This window comes from Centruroides vittatus, unplaced genomic scaffold, assembly GCF_030686945.1.
Source record: "Centruroides vittatus isolate TY-2023 unplaced genomic scaffold, ASM3068694v2 contig_549, whole genome shotgun sequence".
In the NCBI taxonomy this organism is placed as follows: Eukaryota; Metazoa; Arthropoda; class Arachnida; order Scorpiones; family Buthidae; genus Centruroides; species Centruroides vittatus.
Genome location: NW_027122325.1, coordinates 7,176,040 through 7,201,149, shown reverse-complemented (window position 1 = coordinate 7,201,149; position 25,110 = coordinate 7,176,040). Strand labels below are relative to the sequence as shown.

General features: G+C 31.9%; 1 long non-coding RNA gene and 2 other non-coding genes across 3 annotated transcripts; all 3 read right to left on the bottom strand.

The window, feature by feature from the left end:
* Positions 1 to 1,063: 1,063 nt before the first annotated feature.
* On the bottom strand, positions 1,064 to 4,693 carry LOC136978667 (uncharacterized). The gene is made up of 3 exons (XR_010881266.1): positions 4,662 to 4,693; positions 4,453 to 4,484; positions 1,064 to 1,627 (listed from the first exon to the last, which is right to left on the bottom strand). It is a non-coding gene; the product is annotated as an uncharacterized lncRNA (long non-coding RNA).
* Positions 1,700 to 1,773, bottom strand: LOC136978780 (small nucleolar RNA SNORD18). Its single transcript, XR_010881286.1, has one exon. It is a non-coding gene; the product is annotated as a small nucleolar RNA SNORD18 (small nucleolar RNA).
* Positions 4,558 to 4,631, bottom strand: LOC136978779 (small nucleolar RNA SNORD18). Its single transcript, XR_010881285.1, has one exon. It is a non-coding gene; the product is annotated as a small nucleolar RNA SNORD18 (small nucleolar RNA).
* Positions 4,694 to 25,110: the final 20,417 nt, after the last annotated feature.

Genomic DNA, 25,110 nt, shown 5'->3' with positions numbered 1-25,110 from the left:
TTACAGCAGCGAATATATTGTGACCATTGAAGTTCAGTTAAAAGAAACTAGAATAATTATTCTTAACATATACTTCCCCAAAGGTGCAGACAATGATAATTTTATTGAGGAACTTCAAAAAATTATAGATGCCTTTCAGGGCACGCATATTCTTGTCTTGGGAGACACTAATGCTCACTCCCCCACTTGGGGAGGAGTTAATCTGGATGGTCGGGGTAGACTCCTCGAGGAATTCATGCATCGCAATGCTCTTCTCTTGCTTAACAATCCTATGTCTCCCCCTACTTACTGAAATACACCACTGATTATTAGATATATCGCAAGAAAAGGTATTGTATTTATTTCTAGCCAAAACTTCCATTTTGTTTGTCGGTGATTGTTAGGGAAAAATTTTCTGCTAGCGAACACTATTAAATATTTCGAATATCACCACTGCCTAAACCCAACCTGTTTACCCTTGTGAGAAAGGCTTGCATTTTTTTGAAAAGCTTTTCCACGAACCAGTGTGCCGACAGTATTGTTCACACTTGGCCCACTGAGACTGTCCCTCGTCACTTTTATATAATAGAATGTATGTTCTTACTTTCTTGATCTCCAAAGTTAACTGATACCCTTAACGGAAAACCCTACCCCTTATTAATGTCCAGTTTGTCCGATCTGCACCAAATTTTTCTTTGCGGCACTCCGACAAAAGTAACTTCCATAAAATTTGAACCCCACTTCCCCCATTCGATATCGACACGTAACGTTAAGCTAATAAGCAAATTTGTAATGTTTTTTTTCGTTTCAAAAGCGTTCAACAAATTATTTAAGTTTTGTAACTGTTAGATTTATTATTTTCCACTTTAACGTTTTTCCGCCTTACTTTTCTGCCAAGCAATGCCATACAGCTGCTAGTTACTAATAAAATTATGCGCTAGAATTAATTTTCCCAGCACCCATAAGCTATGTAGTGTGAAACAAATTATAACTACAAGACAAATTTGTAAATAATTTGTCTAGTAAGTTATTGAAATCATGTATGATCAATGTTGTACTTTAACAATAATATATATTCATAACAAACAATATAAAATATGCTTTTATTTTGTTTAAATACAAGAAACATTTACATGGGAGAAAAGCCTTTCAGTTGTAACAAGTGTAAGCAGAAATCCTTTTACCTGTGTCCATTGCAAGCAAAGCTTCACACAGAAACAACTCATTATGTGGCAGGACCAATATGACTGCAAACTACCAAGTAGAAGTGCATACATCAGTCACCATCTTTCAGTTATTAATAGGGCGCAGTATCAAAAAATGAAAAAATAAATAGTTATTCTGAACGGGATTTAATGCCACGAGGATTCGGATCCAAAAAAAGTATTATTCGAGTGACAGCATCGAAGAGATCCCTTTATGGGACAACACATTATTGAAGTGAAGTCAAATTGCTTTTGACATGGAGGATTTGATGTCCCACAATGCGTTCTCTCTTTAAGGAAGGACTGTCAACGAGACGAAGGAAAATTTGTTGATGTTGATACAAATTGAAATGATGTATACTTGAATAAACTGACGTCCAAGAAATATTGGAAGTTAATACCCATTCTTACCACTACTCAGCATAAGGATATCAGATGAAGTCCTGAAAGAGAAGGGGGGAAAAAATAAGTATGGCAGATGGATTCATTATTAAAGTAGAATTTTAAAAGTTTCATAAATCAGATTTACGTCATTGTTTATCGTCACATTTATTCAGAAACACGGACCAATGACAATTCATCACTTCTCATTTAAAAGACAATTATTAGACATACTGAGTCTCATGTTATATGGGGGATATAATCCCCTGCGAAATGACGAGAGACCGCCATCCGCATCCGCAATAACTGTCTAATCCTCGAAACAGTACCTCCTCACCGCACAGGACCCCCACCTTTGTAAAAAAAGGCCGTTCCCTGTACTGCGAGGATAAAGGAACTAACAGAAAAATACAGTGGTTTTTGCCTTGTCACACAGACCAAAAAGGTAAGGGAGTCAACGGCCACAAGACATAAATAAACAGTATCCTATCCCACTGGACAGGTGCCAGGGGAATCATTGGATAAAATGGACAGGGTGGGAGAGCCACCCTAAAAAGCTAACACTACATCCCTATGAGAAAAGGCATAGGGATGTAGTAAGACGGAAGAGAACGAAAGGGAAGTGGCAGCCCAACTGGCTAAAAAGAGGAAGCCGCTTCCCTACAACCAAGACAAAAAAAAAAATAACTAACGGTAGCCTACACTAGCTTATGTCTACTGTGCACTTAAGAGATAGAAGTGATATCATTAAGAGATGGTTTACCGTCGTTCCAGACCCATAAGATCTGGTTCAGGGTATCCCAGAGAGTTAAAAAGTTTGCCCTTGGCAGAGACTGCAAGTCCGAGAGGAGCTTGAGCGCTAAAGCCTCACAGATTTTGGTACGAAAGAGGCGGTGGGTGGACTTGTGGTTGAACACCTTCCTACACCTGGCCAGCCACAACTCGTGTTTAGCCATATGAATAAGGAGACTAATCACGTAGGGAGAGGTGGTGCCTTTGCTGAACAGAATGTGAAGAACTACGTTCTCACGTGACAGAAAGGGCAGTCCGAGGAAGGGGGTTATCCAACCCCAAATTTTCCTCGCTACCCTACAGAAATAGAAAAAATGTGCTGCCGTTTCCGGCAAAGAGTTGCACATTGGACAGTTTTCACTGTGTACGTAAACTCCGATAGACCAGAGTTTAACCCTGGTGGAGAGTGCATTATGCAGAGCTCTCCACTGGAGTTCGACAGTGTTCGGGTATAAACCCATCAAAACATCTGCGCCAAACAGTTGCCCAATCGACCTGGGCCTGAGTGTTTAACGGAGAAAGAGAGAGGGATGTCGGGCCTAAGGTGGCAATAAATTTTGCAAGCCTTTGTCTTAACAGCAGGAAGATTATTAGACTGAGAAAGACTGAGAAGGTGCATGCACCATACTTTCACAAAGGGTGGTGGAACCAGCACTTTGGGCATAAGATTTACCTTGTAATCAGGTAAGAGCAACTTAAGGCGATACCCGAGAAAAAAGCAATAAAGCTTGCTCACCAGGTGATCGCGGGCACTAAGGGCAAGGACCAACTGCCTAATTTGGGCAGCAGCAGAGAAGAGGGTGGGCTCAAACATGGCCCATCCACCATTTGCTCTGGTATTATACATTATTTCTCTACTAACCCATTCGGGCTTGTTGCCCCAGACAAAACGAAAAATGAGTCGATTAATATGCCTGAAGCCTGCGTCCAGGCCAAAAACAGAGGCATAATAAACACAAATGCCAAACAATGTTTTTGTAGACAACTATCCTACTAGGAAAGTAGAGATAGCTTCCCGACCAAATAGAAATTTTGTCCCTTACTTTAACTTCGATCTCCTTTATATTTTGTTTGGTCGAGTCGGCACCAAAATATAAACCTAGGATCTTAACACTACGGCTCACAGGGATGTAAGAAAAACAGGCAAAAAGGGAGACAGAACCAACAAGTGGAAGAAAAGAAGACTTGTTGATAACAGCTCCAGAGGCCTGACAGTATCTGTCAAAATGGCCAAAGATTCTGGAGATTGCCCAATTGTCTTTCACAAAAAAACATCATCTGCATGGGCCACGAACTTATAATAGTCTGCTTTAAAGTACCCAGGCATAGGGTAGCCTGAAATACTGTCCCTTTGTACCTCACCCAAGAGGGTGTTGATACTTAGGGAGAAAAGAAACAGAGAGGACACACCTGTCTGACTCCCTTTCCAAGCAGAAAGGGGTCGGAGAGATGGCTGTTAATACTAATGCGGCAATGAGCCTTGGAATACATAATTTTGATAGCCGAAAGTACCTTGTCAGGTAGACCATACTTTTTTTTTTAGAACATGCCAAAGAAAACCATGATCAACACGGTCAAAAGCTTTCGATTGATCAATCGAAAGCAAAGCTAACGGCCATTTCCTATTTGAGCAATACTTGCTAATTAGCCTAATAAAACTAAGCTTATCTAAAATACACCTATTAGGAATAGCTCCTGTTTGGGTACTCACAATGCATGGGGCAAGGGAGGAACCAATTTTGTTATAAATAATACGCGCATAGATCTTATAGTCTACGTTGGCAAGCGTTAGAGGCCGAAATGGTGTTGAATTGTTACATTCTGTGTGGGATTTGATGTCATGAGGATTCAGATCCAAAAAAAGTATTATTCGAGTGACAGCATCGAAGAGATCCCTTTATGGGGCAACACATTATTGAAGTGAAGTCAAATTGCTTTTGACATGGAAGATTTGATGTCCCACAATGCATTCTCTCTTTAAGGAAGGACTGTCAACGAGACGAAGGAAAATTTGTTGATGTTGATACAAATGACATTATGTATACTTGAATGAAAGGACGTCCAAGAAATATTGTTTGTTAATACCCATTCTTACCACTACTCAGCATAAGGATATCAGATGAAGTCCTGAAAGAGAAGAAGAGGGAAAAAATAAGTATGGCAAATGGATTCATTATTAAAGTAGAATTTTAAAATTTCATAAATCAGATTTACGTCATTGTTTATCGTCATATTTATTCAGAAACACGGACCAATGACAATTCATCACTTCTTATTTAAAAGACAGTTATTAGACATACTAACCTTTCAAAGCACCTTCCTCAAACGTAACCTGAAATTAACAAAAATCTATTTACTAATTGCTGATTTGTCATCAATAGTGAATTAAGACAATTAAGATTCAGTAAAGAATGTTTCATCTAAAAACATTTCAGTTGAAACACGGAATAGGTCATCATTACGATACGGCAGAAAGGGGAAAAGGTCTTAAATTAATTACGTATACTTTTATTTCCCATCACTTAAAAACACACCAGTTCAGTTTACTTGAATGACTTTCCACAAAATTCTAATTTTAGGGAAAATGTTTAAATTACAAAATCACTCGACCACATCGGATCTCTGAAAAGAAACGAAGCGAAGCACGTGGAAAATCTCAATCCAAATACATCCTGACGTAATCGAACTTTTAGAAATATAATTCACATAAAACTAAACCTTCCGCTAAAAACAGAAATAGATTTGAACCCTATTTTAAGTAAAACGAAGTATCAAAAATTTCAAAACGGCTTTTACTCACCGGACAAACCATCAACGTAAAATAAAATGGAAGAAAGACACGCCGCTAATATATAGAGTCTGTTCGCCCTCTAGTGAGATTTATGTGTTTCTCGAATTTATTTTACGAAATAAATCATATTTTTTATTAGCAACAAATTAATATAATTAAAATTGATTTATAATAAAATAAAAAAATCACAGCCATGAGGCACGAAAGAATTATTAAAAATACAAACTGAACATAAAAATATTAAGTACAGTACGTAGTATTCTCTTAGTTTTATATAAAATCTCTCCTGTGGTTTAAAGTTTGATTGCATAAATTATCCGAAAGTGCGTTGAACGTGGAGTCGGCAAGAATTACATCTAGTACGGACAGACCTATAACAGATCTATAACAGGATCGGAAAGGAGTAAAACTCTCCGCAACATACACGAGAAAATCGGATCGGGATCGAGACTGACATCTTACCAGATAGCCTTATATATTACGATTAAATGTTAAGATCCATCTGGAGAACTGGTGTTTGAATCCGGACGACCGAATAAATACCAATAATTATTCGGAGGCGGTCTATCCCGGATATGCCAAACCCCGTGCCTCGCAATCGAGTCGCCCGTTGTGGGCCTAGGAGAACCCACGATGGATTCGAAAAAGGCCCTCTTAATGCACACGGGGCGAAAGGAGTTTAATAATCTTTAAAAATGAGTGAATTTAATAACAATTAAATTTCAATTTTGAGTTTCCTCGTAGATTCCATTGTAATTTCCCTAGCAATAATCCAAAAACAATTACTATGTTCTTTCGAAAATAATAGCTTCAAAATTTCAAGTTTTACAAATTGTTTTATACAAGAGCATAATGGAGTCGATATCGGTCATCCGAAGTTATTGATATAAGGTATCGTACAATGAATAAAATTCCTTCGAGGATTTCTTCCTTGGGAGGGATTGGTTGCTGCAACCAGAAAACAAAAATACGAAAGAATCTTGGAAAAGAAAGCATCTACTTCTATCGAAACATTATGCAGCGAATTTCCCGTTGAATTTGCAGAAGTCTAAAATTCGAAGAAACTCCCGATTATGAACGTCTCCGCAGCAAATTCATAGATTCGTTTTATCCCTTGAATTTCAAGTGCGATTATATGTACGACTGGAAGATTACTAAACGAAATAAATTATCATCGGATAATGCAGGAAATTATGATAAACAGAATTTGATGATATTATTTATATTTAGTCCATTTATTAAATAGAAACATTAAATTATTTTTAAAATTCGATGTTTTGTGTAAATTGAAAAGCATTTGATTAACTTTTTTCTTCATTAAATACAAGTTAGAGAAAAGCACACCGGCTCAAGAGTCTTGTTTTGTTTCGTGCAATATATTGAACAAAAATTCAGTACTCGAAACCCCTTAAGTTTATTTATGTGATATAAAAATTTATCATCATCGAGTACTTGGAATAATTATGATGTTTTCCTTGAGAAATTCATACTAGTACAGTATTTATCAGGTTCGAAAAATTCTTTTGTAAAGCGATTGCCAATTTGTAAGTTCATCGCTTCTTAAGAATTAAATACAGTGGGTGGTCGGTTAACGAACATAATCTGTTCCAAGACTTTTGTTCGCTATCCGAATTGTTGTTAACCGATTATCAATTTACCATAGGTTTTTATGGGAATTTGATTAATTCATTCTTGAGACCCCAAAAAATAAAAAATAAAAATAAATATACTTTCTTGCTATGTTTATTTATATGTAATAATAAAAATACATATATACACAGTCTTGCATTTTTATTAGTCATGTTTTTTCCGTTTGTGGGGGTTAAAGAATCTGTCTAATGTCGATTGCTTCTCTTTTTCTTCTTCAGAATTTTTCAGAAGTAATTAATAGCATTGTAATTGTAGAGATCGCCAAGCCTACTAACCTCACCTTGGTTTGGTAGCCATTCTAAGACCGTTGACCGTTATTCTGACATCCTCTCATTTCTTCAAAAGATGTTTAATAGCAGATATCGGCATTAATCCTCTTTTTCAGAAGAAAGCATATCTCGCCGAGTTTCCTGACGTTCTTCTGTCGTCAGATCCATTTCAGGTTCCATTATGAGCTCTTCAATGTTCTTTATTTCTCAGATGTGATTTTTGTTACTCCTTTAGCTGCTTGAGACCCCTTGATTATACTGTATCTTTCTTAGATAAGATTGAACTGCGGTCTACTGTAGACCTGTATAAGCCATACTGCCCAGCAACATCAGATATTTTCTGCCCATTCTCTACTTTTATTATACTTATTATTATTATACTTTCACCTTTCGAAAATAAAAACCGACGCAAAACTTAACGAGTACCCGCCCGACAATCTCGCGAATACCATAAAAGAATTGTTTCTGTCAGAAAATAAAAGACTGGAATTACAAGGGAGAGTTTCAAAGTTCGGAGGAATACTATCCGATCAGTATATACAGGGTTGACGTCGATGTCGACGTCTCCCGCGCTCTGAAAAGTTTCGAATTGTTGCCTGAAGACAAGGAAAGACCAATCGGTATTCATTACTTTACGTCGCTTCTTCTTGTGAGGTGTTCGTTGTCCGAACATAAAAATATTTCGCGAATGTGTTCGTTATCCGATCATACACTGTACTTTTTCACAATATACTTATTATCATCTCACAGATTCTGTTAAACACAAATAATTTTTCACCGACGCCAAATGCCCGTGACGTTCAAGGACGCAAATTATCGTTCTGGGGACTCAGAATCAAACCCGGGCGATCGAAAAATTCCGGGAATTTTTTCGTGAGTGATCTAGTCTCAGATATGTCGAGTCCCTCGCTCACTAACGGGCTGTTCCAATCGTGCGCCTGATCGAACCCACGATAATGATGATTAAAAAGGCCGAGTGCCCACAGGACAAATATATATATAATCAAATAAATTCTAAATTTAATTACCGGTATGATTCAATAAAATTCCTAATTTATGTGATCATAGTCCTTGTAGTTAACAGCATTTCTTGTGAGCCATAGAGAAAACAGTTTTCTCACCCCGGGTCTAGCCTTTACGTAATCTGAGGATTCGGCAAACTTTAAGTTTTAACAAAAAACAAAATAATGGTTACGTGGTAGAATGTGACTGGTGTAAGCTCCAACATGAGCTAAAAACATTTAAGTGTTTTTAACACAGATTTCGCTGTACGATGTCGTTGAAAACTACTAAGTCATTTGTGTATAGTCTCTCTCTCTCTCTGCAAACTATTTTATAGCATTGATACTGAAGTTTGCAAAATTTTTAAATGATACATTACTCATAACAGTAAAGGCCTCAAAATATACTGTACATTGATTCGTTAATCCGGGTTTCTTAATTTCCTCACGAATAAATCCAAAACATTGATCTTTCTTTCAAATGATTAATTTTATGTATTAAGTTTAATTCCACAGTTGATTACTTTATTGTAGACAACCAATTTGTCACCTTTATACATTTTTAAACTAGTAGTTCTTGAGTTGTATATTTTATGTTAAAATTTTATTATTTGAATTAATTTATAGAAAGGAGTAACCTGAAAATTTTTGTCTTCCTAAATTTAGTTTTTTTTTTTTAATTTTCCAGGTGATGAGTTTGAAAATATTCTTCTAAATCTCTTGTATAAATCCAAAAAAGGGCAGGAATGAAATTCTAGCGGGAGAAAAATTTATTTTCTTTCAACCATCAAAAAGAAAAGTGGTCCAATCCAAAATGTAAAATCATTACCACGATTATAGTTTTTTTTTTTTAACTCTTTTCGCCCTGTGGGCACTAAGAGGGCCTCTTTTAGTAGGCCCATTATGGGTTCGGCCAGGCCCACAATGGGGCGACCGGGTGGTGAGGGACGGGGCCCGACATATCCGAACGGACCCCCCCGAAAAATTCCTGGGGATTATTCGACCCGTTCGGATTCGATCCCGGGTCCCCCAGAGCGGTAGGCTGCCACCTTTATCGCTCGGCCATCCGGCCGTCTAACCACGATTATAGTTATGGTCTTGTAGTTTCTTCTTAAAGATTTCACTTTTGTAAGTTGCCGACGTATGGGGGCAATTAGTTAATTGCGCGTCAGGAAAAATCCAGGGACCGATCGTACGTGGGTGGAGGCGGCAGAGGCAAAGATGACAAGTGTCTTACAATAACCGTTTATTTTAACATCAAAGCAAACTTACAAAGTACAATACGAGTTGCGATCTAGATCGTCTGCGGCAGAAGGAGCTCCGGATGACGGCGATCGGGGAGTGCTGTCGGAGTCGTCGTGGAAGCCCCGGGGCAGTCAGGCAGAAGCGTCCGAGGGGTCGGTGACGGACGTCGGTGAAGGAGTAGGTGGCGGTTTGGAGTCCCGTCGTTCACCTCCTGGTAGAAAGCTCCGTCGTCTCCCCTTCCGACCTTGATTCGGAGTTTTTATACGATTTTCCCTCGAATCTTCCCCTCTTGATTGGTCTTGGGTCCCTTTTTCCTTTTCTCGATTGGTCAGTCTACTGTTTCTAAGCAAGACGAAAACCAAGTTTGGCCGGGGACGGCGCCCGAACGTTGACAGCTACCCTCATAATTTACACTCTTTGCCCCCCTCTCGTGGACATCTGGCTGAATCGATCAGCCAAACGTTCTGTGGCCGCCCCCCTTTCGAGACGGTCCCGGGCTCACGTGATCTAACAGGTGTCCTTGACCATAAGTCTCTCTCCTTTCTCCCCTTTTCTGTTGATTGTTCACATCCTGTAAGTCCGCCGACCTTTAGGGGGGAATCGTTAATCCCGCGACAGGATGGTCCAGGGTCGTTCGCGTGTGGGAGTGAGGGAGGTGACACAGACAACAAGTGTCTCACAAAAAGTCGTTTATTTAGACGTAAAGGAACTTACACCTAACACAGACATCTTCTCGAACGATGAAATTTTTCGAAAAGTCTCAGTCACGCCGGCGTTTTCCTGACGTCTTCTACTGTAGGCCCCGGGGCAGCAACATGTGGAGATGTTCGCCTCTGGTCACTGGTGGTCTGTCCTTAGTGGCACTAATTAGCAGATCGGCATGATGCAGGAAAAATAAATGGTCTTTGTGCGCGTATTAGCCGTTAGCGGATTCACAGTTTTTTGTCTGGCCTTTCCGCGCGTAGAAGGAAAAAGACCTCTCTTCTTCCTCGCTCTGCGATTATCTCGATCTCCCTTTTTTGTATTGTTCATGTTGATTGGCTCTACGTCCCTCCTTTCTCGCTTCTCGATTGGTCCCTCGCTTGTTTCCAAGCGAAAAACGACCCCTGTTCGAGTCACGAGAAAGAACCGCCTCGACAAATCTACTTAACACCCTTCGTTTACTCAGGATGGAAAGAATTGATGGAACTTTGAAACTTGCGCTCATATTTTCCCCATTGTTGTCTAGTCTGGGATATTTTTGAAATTCAATGCTTTGATGTGATGTTCCTTTTCATAATTAACTTTTCCCTTTTTCCTAATTTTAATGATCTAAATTTCGTATACGAGCGACTTGTCAAAAGTCCATCTATACTGGAGGACATTCATCTACAATTATTAATCATTACAATTATTGCGTTTTATTTTACATTAGGCCCTTTTTGCCTTTCGACATCCTTCTCCTTTTTTTTTCATGCGTCGCGGTTTCAAATGACTAACGCGTCTAATCCGATCTTTGATCGGCTTTTGTTCCCTGTAACAATGGATGATTTTCTACATTCGTTTTAACAATCTTCTAATATAAATAATTAATGTTAACCCGTTTTTTGGGACCTCACAATCCTGACTCTTGTATACGAGCACCGCGACATCCCCTTCGTCGTTTATTACCGCGTTGTGTTTGTTTTAGAAGAAATGTTTTACATCGGTCGGGTTTGTAGCCCGACACGCGTTCTCGCTCCGATTGACCTTCCGAAATTTCCCGATGTAGCAATCTTGTAAACAATCGAATTCCCGGCGCAATTTTAGGATCTTCACACTTTCAATACTTACCTAGTTATTTCAAAAACTTTCTGATTCCTATGTAGATATGTGTGTGTTGCTAGAGAGGGAAAAATCAATACGTTATGGATGGTAATGTTCCCTCTATGGAAGTTTATTGGTTTGGTCTGACAGAGTTGTACAATAGTAAGCGATTGAAAATTGTATTCATAATATTGACATGTGGCTAAACCTGTTCCTATGGCTTAGTTGCTGCTGTTAAGCCAACAATTACCGGATTATATCGCGATTATTTTAAATTAATTACTAAATAATTTGTTACTAAAGAGAGGCGTTAGGCACCATCTCTTATTACCCTGATATAATCCGGTAATTGGCTTATCACATATGTACAGTACAGTACTGTATGTCGAGTTTGTAGATGGTGCTGTTGTGGACAACACTTTGTATTTTAGATTGTTATCAAAGTGCTTTCATTTGTGTTCTAAGCTGTTTTGAAATTTTCAAACAGAAAAAATCCAACAACGAGAATTGCGCAACTTTCTCGGCTCTTGTGAGTTTTTATTTTAAAAAATAACTTTTATATTGTTAAGCAATTAAATAAAATTGTGTGTGGTGCTATCTGTTATAAAAAGTTTTTTTATAAAATCTCATATGTTTAATTACTATAAAATGGTAAAAAGCTCAATTTTGAGACAGGGAGGCGTTTTATAAAAAATGTAAATGTTACTAACGAGTAAAATCTTCATTAAGTCTATCCCTCATACGACACATGACACTACTTTATCTCGTTACACTCTCGACCTTTAATCACAAAATTTAATAGCATTAATACCCCTCATATATGAAATTTGGTATGATGGCTCATATATAATAGGGTAAAGATAGGGGAAGATTAAGGATAAGTAAAGATTTAGAAGCGAAATTTCGTTTTTAAATCTTTACCCTATCGTGAGATATTAAGTGAAATAGACACCAACACACACACGGAATTTTTTTGTAGTCCAACGGATCAAGAATTCAAAGGTTGTGTCACATGGAGCATCTTTATTTTAGAATATCCAGGAGCTAATAGATTTCTGCCCAAAACTTCAGACAATATCCAGAAGTTAATGGACCTCCTTCAAAATTCTCAGAGCATCGCTAACGTATAAAATGGGTGAAGCCAACACTGCTTTGGGATCAGTCCAAAATATTCAGACTGAGATTGGCTTACACGAGCTATGAAGTGATTGAGACAGAGAACATCAGTTCAACTGAAGTAATTTCCATCCAGACCATTTCATCAGAAGAGCGCTTCCATAATTAAAGAAATCGCTAAAGAAAAACAGCAGTAAGAGCATTTCTTCCGTTAGCAGTTTCAAGAAATCAAAAGTGGATCTAGGTCTGGACAAAACAAGTAACATCTTTGCAGGAATCATCTAAGTGAAGTTCTCATAAACTGCCCATTGTTTTAATTCAAGTTTTGCTTTACACAATGTTTAACCTTGGATTTTACTTTGTAAACCTTGTTTTCAAAGGCCAAAAGAAAAAACTGGAGGAATCCAAGAAACAATTGGAGGGATTGGAATTCAGAATTGTTGACAACCCAATTCTTAGAATTTGATGAAAGGGGATTAATTTATCAATTTGTGTCATTTCACCAAAATTGAACTTCTTTACTGGGCCAGATGCCATTATCTGAACTTGACAATTTTACCTGGAAGTCAGTTTATGTTGACTATTACCTCTTGGTCATGACCTGAAGTTTCAGTGTAACTTCAAACCTCAAATAGATTTTTGAATAAGCACGGAATCACTTTGAGTTTTTGTAGATTACATGTAGATAATCATTTTCTTCATTGAGTTTGTGATTTTGTCAGAAGATTAAGTTTCAAACTCTTCAGAAAACAGACTGAAATTCATGTGAATCCTAATGGCTTATTTTTGTTCTAATTGCCATAATTAGCATCCCATAAAAGCTCAGGGTATATAAAATCTTTTTAAGATCTGACACAAATACTACATTTTGCACTGGTGCTACAACTCGCACATTGTAAGAAATAATTAGATAAATAAAAGGCAATATATCAAACAACAGGATTAAAATGGTATTTGCAAAGCTAGTAGTAATGTAAGGCTATTTCCCAGACTGTGATCATATACAACTCATTGCTTCATATCAAAAAACAGACTAATTTTTATTAGAGAATCCATAAAAATTATTTTACAACAGTCTTGTAATAATCAATATCAGCAAACTAAGTGACATTTTCTTTCCCCCTCCACATAAAATTTTCTTAATTTTATTGAAAACAAATTTCTCGTATAATTTTTACCAAAAATGTTTTTCTGGTAAAATCTTATTTATTTAAAATATGTTCCATTGCCTGGAGTAGTTTGACTAATCAATTGAAAATGTTTGCTTAAACAATTTTTATGATTTGTTTATATTATCTCATTAAAGCTTTATTTTTTCAGAAAAATTGAACTCTTGTTTATTTTACAATGTGTTCATATTAACCAGCAATTAGTGGTGAATTTCCAGTGCCTAGGGGTGCAAGAGTTTGGGAATATAAAAATTCAAAATAATAATAATAAGAAGCAATTATTTATTGTGACACTGTCGCAATGCCAGGCTGCAATTTTCCACCACAGTGCAGTTAAGTCTTGTCCCTGTACATCATACTTTTCCTGTTAACAATGAAGTTATGCCAGTCATTAACTCAGCTCAGAAGAAAATTTTTTAATTGAAATAACAATTTCTGGCCAAAAGAAGTTTCTATATAGTTAACTGGGGCCTCCTCTACCTAAGCTTTCCACATATGGTCTTGACTTTCATCTATCTAACACTGTTCAAGATTAAAGAAGGACAGATGCCAGTGGGAATTTATAGGTCTACAATTTTTGAAAATTGCAGTCTAATAACAATAAAATAATGAAAAGATAATTTGATTTTAAAAACAATTCATAAAGGAATTAGTGCAAATGAAAAACTTAGGCAGAAACAAAATATGACATATCAGTTGAGTAGTATTAACATATGAACATATTTTGTCTGCAAGAGGCAAGAATCATTTGAGTTTGGATGGATGCCTGCATATTGTGGGCCTAGAGATGCCATATTTCTAAATTCACCACTGAATATTTATTATTAGAGGGGTCATCACAGACAGGATCCCTATCATCCTAATTTTCTACATAGGAAAAGTATACAGGGTGTTCACTTTAACATTTATCTAGGTACAAAAGAGATCTTTCTACATTGCACAAGTATATGCATAGTCTTACTCATGGATAGTTCCACTGTGATGTTTACAATAAAATAATTTGTCTAAAAAGGGACACGTTTGCATGGAAATTCTGTGGCAATATGTAAATTTTTCAAACATTAGAACAGAATGCAAATGAAAAATGTGATCTTTACAAACATGACACCAATTTTGCCATGCAATGCATGAAATTTATAAAAGAGCCAATATTATGCAGTTTACTAATTGGTAGAGTACTATGGTAATATCTTATAATCATTTCACAGTAGTGTTCATGAGTATATGTAATGAGAAACAGCACATTCCAGCTGCATGAAGATGTTGTTGTTTTGAACATATACTATAGAAAAATAAAATTAATTGGTTTCATATTAATTTATACAATGGCTTGTTTTTATCCCTTACAGTCAAAAGTCTTTGCATGTTATACTAAATCTTAAAATGATTTCCTTCTGCTATCTTTGCACTTGAAAAAATTGGGAAAAATATACATTTTATTGCCACAGAACTACAATGCAATGTAAATGTATCCTTTTCTTTGAATGATTTAATTTATTTTATTGTAAACATAATAGTGGAATAAATGCATTTTAGACTATGCAATATACTCATATACTCATGCAATGCTGGAAAGATATCTGTATCTGGATAAATGTTAAAGTATATATTTTTTTCCTTTATAGGAAAATAGGATGGTAGGATTTAATCCAGTAGGATTTGGTCTGGTAGGATTCTGAACTGTATTAGATAATGCACTTTTAAGGAGTTCCACTGTTTCTATCTGTTGAGTCTTAAAAATTTTTGGCAATTCATGTTAAAATTGAGTATGGTAAATAGCTTCAGAGATTGAGCTTAACTGACAGATCTGTCAAATACAATTTTTAACCAAATAGTATAAAACTTAATTTAAAAGTTATTTTTAATGTATGATTAAATTTATGTATGATTGATGTAATTAAACTTTGAGCCTTGAGCCAAACCTTCAAAACCCAGAGAGTTGGCAGCTCTATTCATATAAAAGGAAGAATTATTGGGAATCTAAATGGAATTTGAAATTCACATATTCCATAGTCATAGATGAACATTTTATCACATTTTAGTGAACAAAATCTAGACAAAAGTCTATAACCAGTACTATGCCTTTCCATTTGTGACTATAATTTTAAAAAAGTAGAGAAATTGCATAATATTTACCTACAATCTTTTAGAAAATTTACTCTCCATCTAATCCACTTTAACGATTAGCAAAGCATTGCAAGACTGTTTCTCACAGTTTGATTTTCTAATTGAAAAAGGAATTCATAAAGGCTCTTCGATTAGAAAATGAAAATGCAAGAAACAGTTTTATGTTACTTAAATAGAAATAATCGAAATCATTGTTTTATATAGTTGAGATCATCAAAAATGCTACCTCAGAATATCAGCCTAATCCTATTATAATTAACTGGCTAAACTCCAATCAAAATGGTTTAATTTGATTGATTGGTTGATACTACTAACATATTTCTGTAAGTGTTTTTTTACTCTGTCTTATAGGCAGAGAAAACTTAAAGGATAAAGAGTTAACTTAAAAAAACGATTGTTTGCACGTATTATAAAAATTACTGAATTATAGGTTTTTTAGTTTTTTCAAAAAAAATTGTTTTAAATTTGTAACAGTAGAATTTAAGATAATTTATAATCACTACCAAAAAACAGAATTCATAAATTTACTCCACTTCATTTAATAATTTACATTTTACATCAACTGAGCTTACAATATAAACAATTATTATTATTAATAGGCAAAATATAAGCAGAAATAATACAAATTTAAATATATATGTAAATGTATAGTTATCAATAGCAATTTCTTGAAGATAAAGAATAAAGAAATGATTGTAAACAGCAAAAATTTCTAAAACATTTTATGCATTATGATATTTATTGCACAATGAAAATTTTTTATTTTTCCTTCTGGAAAATTAAGGCAAGTATAAAAATTGTAATATAGGGGTAAGTGAAAAATAAGCTGTAATATTTCAATACAAATTTAAACAACAGTAATTACAGTTACAACAAACTGCCTTTTCTTGTAGTTTCATAGAAACAATAGTTTTTATCGTTGTACTTTTTTAACATTAGTTTCATTTTTCATTTTGTTAAAAACAATACATTAAAAACAATGATATTTAAGACTGTCTTTTTATACCAAATGATGTCCGTTAGTCAATTTTCAAATCATGGAATATAATTTTTAAACATCATTTGATATTTGCTTTGTGTCAATATCATCATCTACTTTAAAGGACCATTCTTTAAATATAATCATATAATTACCATAGGATAAAAATTAAAATAAAATAGTATTTTTTTCAAACAATTTACATCACGAATTAGTAAAACAAACTAATTTTCTATAATTATAAACATAACTTGGTATAGCATGACCAGTAAATGGAAGTTTATAATATCAAATCATTAGTAAGTATGAAACTTAATAATGATTTCGTACAAGATATATATATTTTCAAGAGAAAATCATATAAAGTTTTTATATAATTTTATACTTGTGAAGTATAGTTTTCAACAAATATATAATTTTTTTATAAAATTTATAATATTCAAATAATTTAAATAGAGAACATTCTCTCTCTTATTTATGATTTTGATTATAATATGTAATTACTAATATCTTTGATTTTTAATTTTACATGTCAGTTTTATGCAGTAAATTTACACTATATTTTGTTAATAAAGGTATCAATTCTATAGAATATTTATAATACTGTATTACTTCAAATTTAAGATGCTTGTTAGTTTTTAAAAAAAGTTTTTCAGGGGAAAAACTGGACTATAATCACAAATAAAAACAGTTTAAAAGGACGTAGAGTAAAAACATTAATATTATGTTTAAAATAAAGTATAATTAATAGACAAATATAAAACAGAATAAAACTATAAAATTTTCATACAAAAAAATTGTGAAAAATGACAAAAAAAAAAACCCTCAAATTTTCAAAACATCTCAAATTTAAGATGAAATCCAATTTTAAGTTTGAATATGTAAAAAAAAGGTCTTAAATTCAAAGTAATGTGGTATTAGCTACAATCAATAATACAATATACTTTCAAAATGTTATCAATCTTAGCAAAATTTATATGGTTCCATTGATATTACATATATCTCCGAAATATATGATTAAAAATCAATTAAAGAAAATAATAAAATTTCATATTAAATTTGAATTTTAAAAACTTTTTAAATTTGGATTCGGGCATTATTCATTCCAAGAACTATCATTATTTATTTATTTTGAAAATTAAATAATTTAATTTTAGTTTTTTTTATTAAACTGAAAATCTCTAATATCTCTCTGATTAAAACATCCCTAATCATTAAACACCCATGTCATTTGAAAACAAATAGAATCTTGCAAAATGCATTTATGTAAATATTTAATAATGCTGTTATAAATGCATATAAAAAATTACTTGAAAATTGTATTAAATTTTATCATGAAGCAAAGTGCACTAGGTATATTCACAAAAACTTTAACAACATATGAATTGAATGTTCTTCCCAGAAATTAAGTGGACTATTTTGTTGTATGAATTACTGTACTTCATGGTTACTGTACTTTCTGCAGGTTGTTTTGATTTATGTGGCTTCTTTTTATTGGTTTTGTTTGTTTATAGAATGTTAAAAAAAATTAAGTCATTTGTAATGCTTGTTTATTTGAATTTCCGCTTCTAATGATAAACTAATAAAATTTGAAAACTTGGTATTTAGGTATTAGAAAAGACTTCTCTAATTAAACATAGTTTACTTGTCTTATATTAATTACAAAGTTAATTATTTCTTATAAATTTTTCATTGGAAAAAATTAAAAATGAGAAAATAGAATGTAAGTGAAATTAATAACTGCTATATATAAATATCACTACTTTACGCAGATCTTAAATTATGAAATTATCAGTCAAATCATAAACAGTAACAAGAAAAATCCTATTAAATGAAATAAAGCATTAAAATTTTCAAATTTATCATTTTGTACTTTTATAAATTGTTGAAAATATTATCAGTATCCTTTCTATATTTGATAAATATAATATTTTTTAAAAAATTCAAAAAGGAACTGCTAAGTTAACAAAACTGAAGTATTTATTAGAAATGTTTACAGATTAATTTAGTCCAGAATTAGCTCTTCAAGTAGAACTTAGAAACAATTAAAAATAAATTTTTTGAGATGCAAGTTCTACTTAGAGAGATGATGCTGGACTAAATTAATCAAAAAATATTTCTAATATATACTTCAGTTTGTTTACTTAGTTGTTTCTTTTTGGATTTCTGATTGACATAACAAGTTTCATACAATTCTTTAAGAAACATTGGATAAATGAGATTTATAATTTAAAAAAATATACGTAAAACTAAATTTAAATAAATCACATTGTAAATTTTTGATTTATATAACAACAAAAATTGCTTGATGGAGGAAAAACAAAGTGCAGAATCCAATCACACATGTATTTTACTTGTGCTTTCCTTTCCTTTCCATTAAAACAATTTATTATTTTATTTTTATATATGAGTGGAGATTTTTAGTTTTTATGTATATAAGTTTTGAAAAATAATTATTGCACAAACCAAAGAATATTGTATTTCAAATATATTTTTTATTTAAAAAATACTCTCATTTCAACTATTAAAGAATTTAATTGTATACAATAATAATTATATTAAAATTTGTTACAAGAGCTTCAGTGTTTTAAAAATGTTCTCTACTAAGATGCTATAATAATTTTTGTAACATTTTGAAATAGAATAATGCATTTTATTAGAAGAAAAATAATTTATACATTATTCTTATTTATAAATATTCAGAGAAATTTGATCATATAAAATATATTGCACATTCTGTCTTTAACTAAGAGAAATATATTTAATAAGAGTGGAAATAAGACACTTTTATATCTTAATGTTATATCCATCTGTAATAAATGCCAATTTTTAACAAAGGCAAAAGACAGCAGAATCTTGATAAGTCAAACTTCCTTAACTCAGTTTTTGCCAACTCAAATCTTATTTTTGTTCCAACTTAATTTCTATAGACTGAATGCATTATGTACAGTATTTTTATAAGTGACAGTAGTTTTGAGACCACATTTTACTAACTCAAAATTTAAGATCTAGAGACTTTATTTCATGTCTAATTTTATGTGCATTCTTTTGTGTTTTCAAAGGAATGAAGTTTATCATGAAGTTGAAGATTGGTATTGTATAGAATTGTGTTTCTGATTGCATAACCTAAAATACAAAATTTTAATAATGTTTTGTGCTAAAGTAACAATATGATTCTTAAATAAACATTTGCATATCAAATCTTAACTCTTTAAAATTGTTATTTTTTAAATTTTGAAAATTTAAAAACATCTGTAATTTGACAACTTACTGAATTATTGGCCAATCAAATTTACAAGTTTATATATATATATATATATATCTCAAGCTTTTGAAGAAGCTTTCTAGAAACTACATCATTCATAAAACAAGGTGCTTCACGAGTACTTGATTGTATTGAAAACAGTATTAAGCAAGAAGCAATAATTCATCAATGACAAACAGACTTTTTCAATAATAATGCCAATATTTGGTAATTTCTCATATATATATAATAAAATGTGATGTAATGTATTTAAGTCTAACTATATTGTTTGTAATTGTGATATTTACAACCTAACAACAATAATGATAATTTTTGTAACTCAAATTTTCCTCTGCTCCTTCCACTTTGTGTTATCAAGAATCTACTGCATAATATATTTCAAACAGTCATACAATATTTAACATAAACATATTCAACTTGTTAAGCTTATATGGACTTCAGATATATTTGTAATCTAAAGTTTAAAACAACTTCTCGTACAACCGCTGGGAAGATAAATCAACACAAAAAAAAACCTTTTTAATATCCCAGTATGAACAGATTTAAACAAAACGAACATTTTTGACCATAAACTTGGTCTTCATCAGGTTAATGGACAGTATAAATTCCTACTGAAGTTCATACTGGGATATTAAAAATGTTTCTTGTGTTAATCTAAAGTTTTAAATAAGAAAACAAAAATAAACAATGTAAAAGAACAATTTACAAATTTTAGCATTCCATTCTTATTTAGAACATTTAATTTTGAATGTATCTTAAGAATATGAGCACTTTCAAAAACATTTATTAAATTGTAAAAACAGAAATTATATATGCATATAGTATATATATTTCTACTTTTTCTTTCTGAATGAAAGAACTGAATGATACCTGATTAGGTTAGATCATTCATGTAAAATTTGAAAATCCAGATTCAAATCTGAGTCTTTTAGAGCTGCAGGCAAGCACATCAGTCATTTAATCATCCAGTTTTTTCTAATTTTTTAGTAGGTTGTTTAATCATTACATAACTTTTAGTGGGTTGTATATTTTGGGATTTTTGTATCTACAGAAGTACAGATCATATCAAAACATAAAAAATGTTTTATTTCTGTTTATATTATATATATTTTTCCTAGTTAAAAACACAGTTATAAGAATGTGCTGTTATAAGGATTATTATTAATAAAATCAAAAATAATATATAATATTCTGTTGAATACAGAATATTATATATTATATTATATAAAAGTGTCATTTATAAAGTCAATAAGCTATATTTTCTATGTTCAAGAAATAATACACAGTTAAATCCTTGTAATTAAATCTTTTTTGGATTTCCTTGTGTTTGGGAATCCAAAAAAGTTTGAATTATCCATTTTTAAAAATTAAATTAGTTTTCTGCAGTTTCTATTTTTAATCAGTAAAAAGAAAATCTAGAATATCACTAAAGCTATAAAGTTTGATAGTTTTGTCCACATTCTAAAAGTTTATAAAATGGGTGCCTTCTGGGGAATTGCTAAAATGTACACATTCTAGCATCATATGTATACATAATGTACACATAATTTAATAACAAATTTACTTCAACATAATCCAATTCATAGATTAGGAGCTAGAGGAGCACAAGAAGTTAAAGATCATGCATTTTTCTGGAGTATAGATTGGGATTCTTTACTTTGACCAAAAGCAGAATTTGTTCAACAGTTAGCTGATGACAAAGACACCAGTTACTTTGATAGTAAAAACATTTTTAACATTTAAACCACTATATATTTAAATTAAAACTTTAAATTTATAAATTTAATCACTTTAGCATGTAGTAAGAGATACTGTCATGAAATTAAAGATTCAAAAGAGGAAGATGATATAGATTATACTTGTTTTTCATCTTGTTTACCATATAATAGAAAAGTTTATTCAAAAATTGAAAAAGAATCACATGAAAAAAATTACTTAAGGGCAACCTGTAGATTGGTGATCAATGGTGTGGCTTTGTTAAACCTTATTTATCTTCTTTACTTTCCTTATACTATCTTCCTGTAGTAAAACTTTACTTCCGTTTTCTGTTTACTTAACCACGCGGCAGTTAGTCGACACATGTGGCCTGGACGGTAATAAAACAAAAAGGGTGTGACACCGATGGGGTCGAGGGGTTACGTCAGAGGAAAAAGGGAGACGGGAAGGAGAAAAAGGAAGATTTTCGGGGAGAGAGGAAAGCAGGACGAACAGTAACAAAGAAAAGTATTAATGAATGGATCCGAAGTTTTTTTTTTTTTTTGTATTACCGCCAGTCACCCTTTCGAACTAATTTTCTGTCTTATAATTTCTGTATAATTCTCTCCCACCTTATCTTACTCTAGGGCCCTGTACTTAGTTAAGCTAGATATAAGTTAGAATAGGTTCTTTGTCTTGTCGGCACGCGGGGACCAATTGATGACACTGTTACGCGCGGTCCCAAATGTATTTGTATTAGTAGTTAGTAAGTGTGTGTAATCGTTTTTCTTGTAAATTATTTGTGTTCACTGAAATTAATAAACCCTTTTTTTTAATTTTATCAAAGCCGAGCGACTCTAAGGGTCACGTTATATACCACTCGGCTAACAATGGGAATACTTTTTTATGAATTTTTAACTGGATGTGTCCCTTTGCTTGGAGAAACTCCAGAAGAACTTATTTCCAATGTACACATTCTCTAAACTAGTAAACCACACATTACTTTCTCTTTTCAAGTTTCTTTTTGAAATATGATATATACTACTATCCAAAATTATCCAAATTTGTATTTAAAATTTCAATTATTTTTTCTTGATACTAATTTAAATATGAATTTCAAGAGGAATGATAATAAGTTTGAATTATTCAATAATTTTTAATTAATCAAATTAATTCTTTTTAATATTTTCTAATACAGTTTAATCATTTTGCATATTGTCATTATCTTAATAAATACTCATTCTAGAAATTACATTTTTATCTGTATGCTTTTTTTTACTTTTTGAAATTTTAGTGCTGTATGTATATCAAATATCTTTAGAAAACATGTTTTGAACACTGCCATAGTAAATAAAAAGGAAAAAAAAACATCATTGATAATATGGCTTTACATTTCTAATATCTCCATTTATAATTCAAGTTTTTATTTTCTGGGGAGAACACTCTTAATAATTTCAATATAATATGCTAAGTATAACTAATAATTTACTTATGATTACTGTTAATATATAAATTACAATACTGAAAATGATTATACTTAGCTGAAAATTAGTTTTCTTTTATTTTCAATAGTTAAAAATGTAGGTGCAGTACATCAGTTCAATTGTTCCTATGTCATAACAGAAAGACAATTAAATCGTAAGATTCATTTATAAAGTTGATATAGTGCATAAGCTTCATGAGAATTATCATTGTTAAAGGCAAACAACATTTTCATCAAAATTAACTATATATTATCACATATCTAAATATTGTAATTTTAAGATTTTAATAAGTAATCAATATCTATGTAGTGCTAAAACAGAGGTGGTTTACTAATGTATATCTACTTCCTAATAACTTTTGCAACCTGCTAAGAGATGTGTTTTACATATATATATTTTACAAAAAAAGAAAAACTATTATTTCCTCTCAAGGGCATTATCAATGCAATAAAAATGCCATATGATTATTAAAATCATTTGAAATTCTATCTGAAGCCAAATTATATATTATGTACTTGGAGTATCTAAAAGAAAGTTCTTGGAGCATGTGTGAAAACAATTTCTTGACATATATTCAGATATTACTGGCCTTTAAACTGATTAAATTTTTTTATAATTCTGGAAGTATACTGTTATTTTTACAAATATAGTTAAAATACAGAAGATTAAATACATATAATACAGAAATTAAAAATCATTTTTATTTTAATCAAATTTTAATATAATTTAACTTTAAGAATATATCATTTTGCAGTTTATGGGATACTTTAAATTTGAGACCCCTGCATTATTGTGATTATTAATAGCAAACATAGTAGTCACAAAAACATGAATTATTAAATTTATAAAGCTGTCCAATAATGTGAGAATATGTTGGCATATTTGACTCAAAATATCAAGATTCATTTTCCTAACTTCATAATAAAATACATCATAATATTATTGCTTTACGTTAAACTTGTAGTTAATGATATTTTTTTAAATTCTTCAAAAATAAATAAATATTGTAAATAAATAAAATACTACAAGATATATAATTATAAATAAATTAGTAAATAAATAAATAAATACAGTGATAATTGCCTTATTTTTGTCTGTATAATCCACAACATACAACCCATGATGGCAGAAAATTGCTAGAATAAAAATAAAACCTTTGCATAATCCACCCCATCATGTATCTTGTGTCTATGGATGCAGTCATTATTTCATAGACACAAGTTTGTGATTGCAATTTTAAATCAATGCATAACCCATCCCATTGCTTAACCCATACCCCTTTCAAACTGTCTTAAACACAGATAACTGATTATACACACAAAAATATGGTACATATAATTTCACTATTCCATTAAAATAATTTTCTCAAGAAAAAGAGAAAAATCCATAACATATTTTACAGATGAATACCAGAATAAATTTTATGACCTATAAGGAACCAACAATGGATATGCTAGATGAAACTAGCATCCTATAGTCATTTATTTAAACATTCATAGCACTAAATTAATATATAACAATATATAATAAAAAACTCAAATGCACAAGTTAAAAGAAATGTATAGTATTTAATATAAAATATTTTTATATTTAAAACACTTTTTATAATATTAAACAAAACTGTCAGCCTGATAACTACTGTAGAAAACAGTAACATACAATATATTCATCTGAGTAACAATTATATTTCAGAGAATCAAAATAGTCATTCTACACATATTTGACATCACAGTAATAAATATAGCAAAGCTTGTTTTTATTTTAATTTATAACATTCAAAAATCAACACATCACATGCAAAACAAGTTATACAATTATGCTTACAGTATTGAGCTTCCTAAATTACTTTGTCAAAAATATATTAAAATTACTAATATTAAATGCAAAGGTCACTTTGGAAACCTGCTAAATGATTGCACCTTTCATCTGCCAATTGAAGGAGCAGCAATTCACTGGGACGGTAAGAAAGACTTTGGCAAGCTATGAGCATTGATAACTTATCTCAATCAATTGCTCATGAGTGTTTAGTAAACATTAAATAATTTTTTATCAATGTTTATTGAAAGATGTGTTATTAAAATTATTAGTATTATTGCTTAATAAAACATTTAATTGAAATGTCTGAAAAAATTTGAAAATGTGCTATAAAAATTACAGAAAAATAGATATGGATTGAT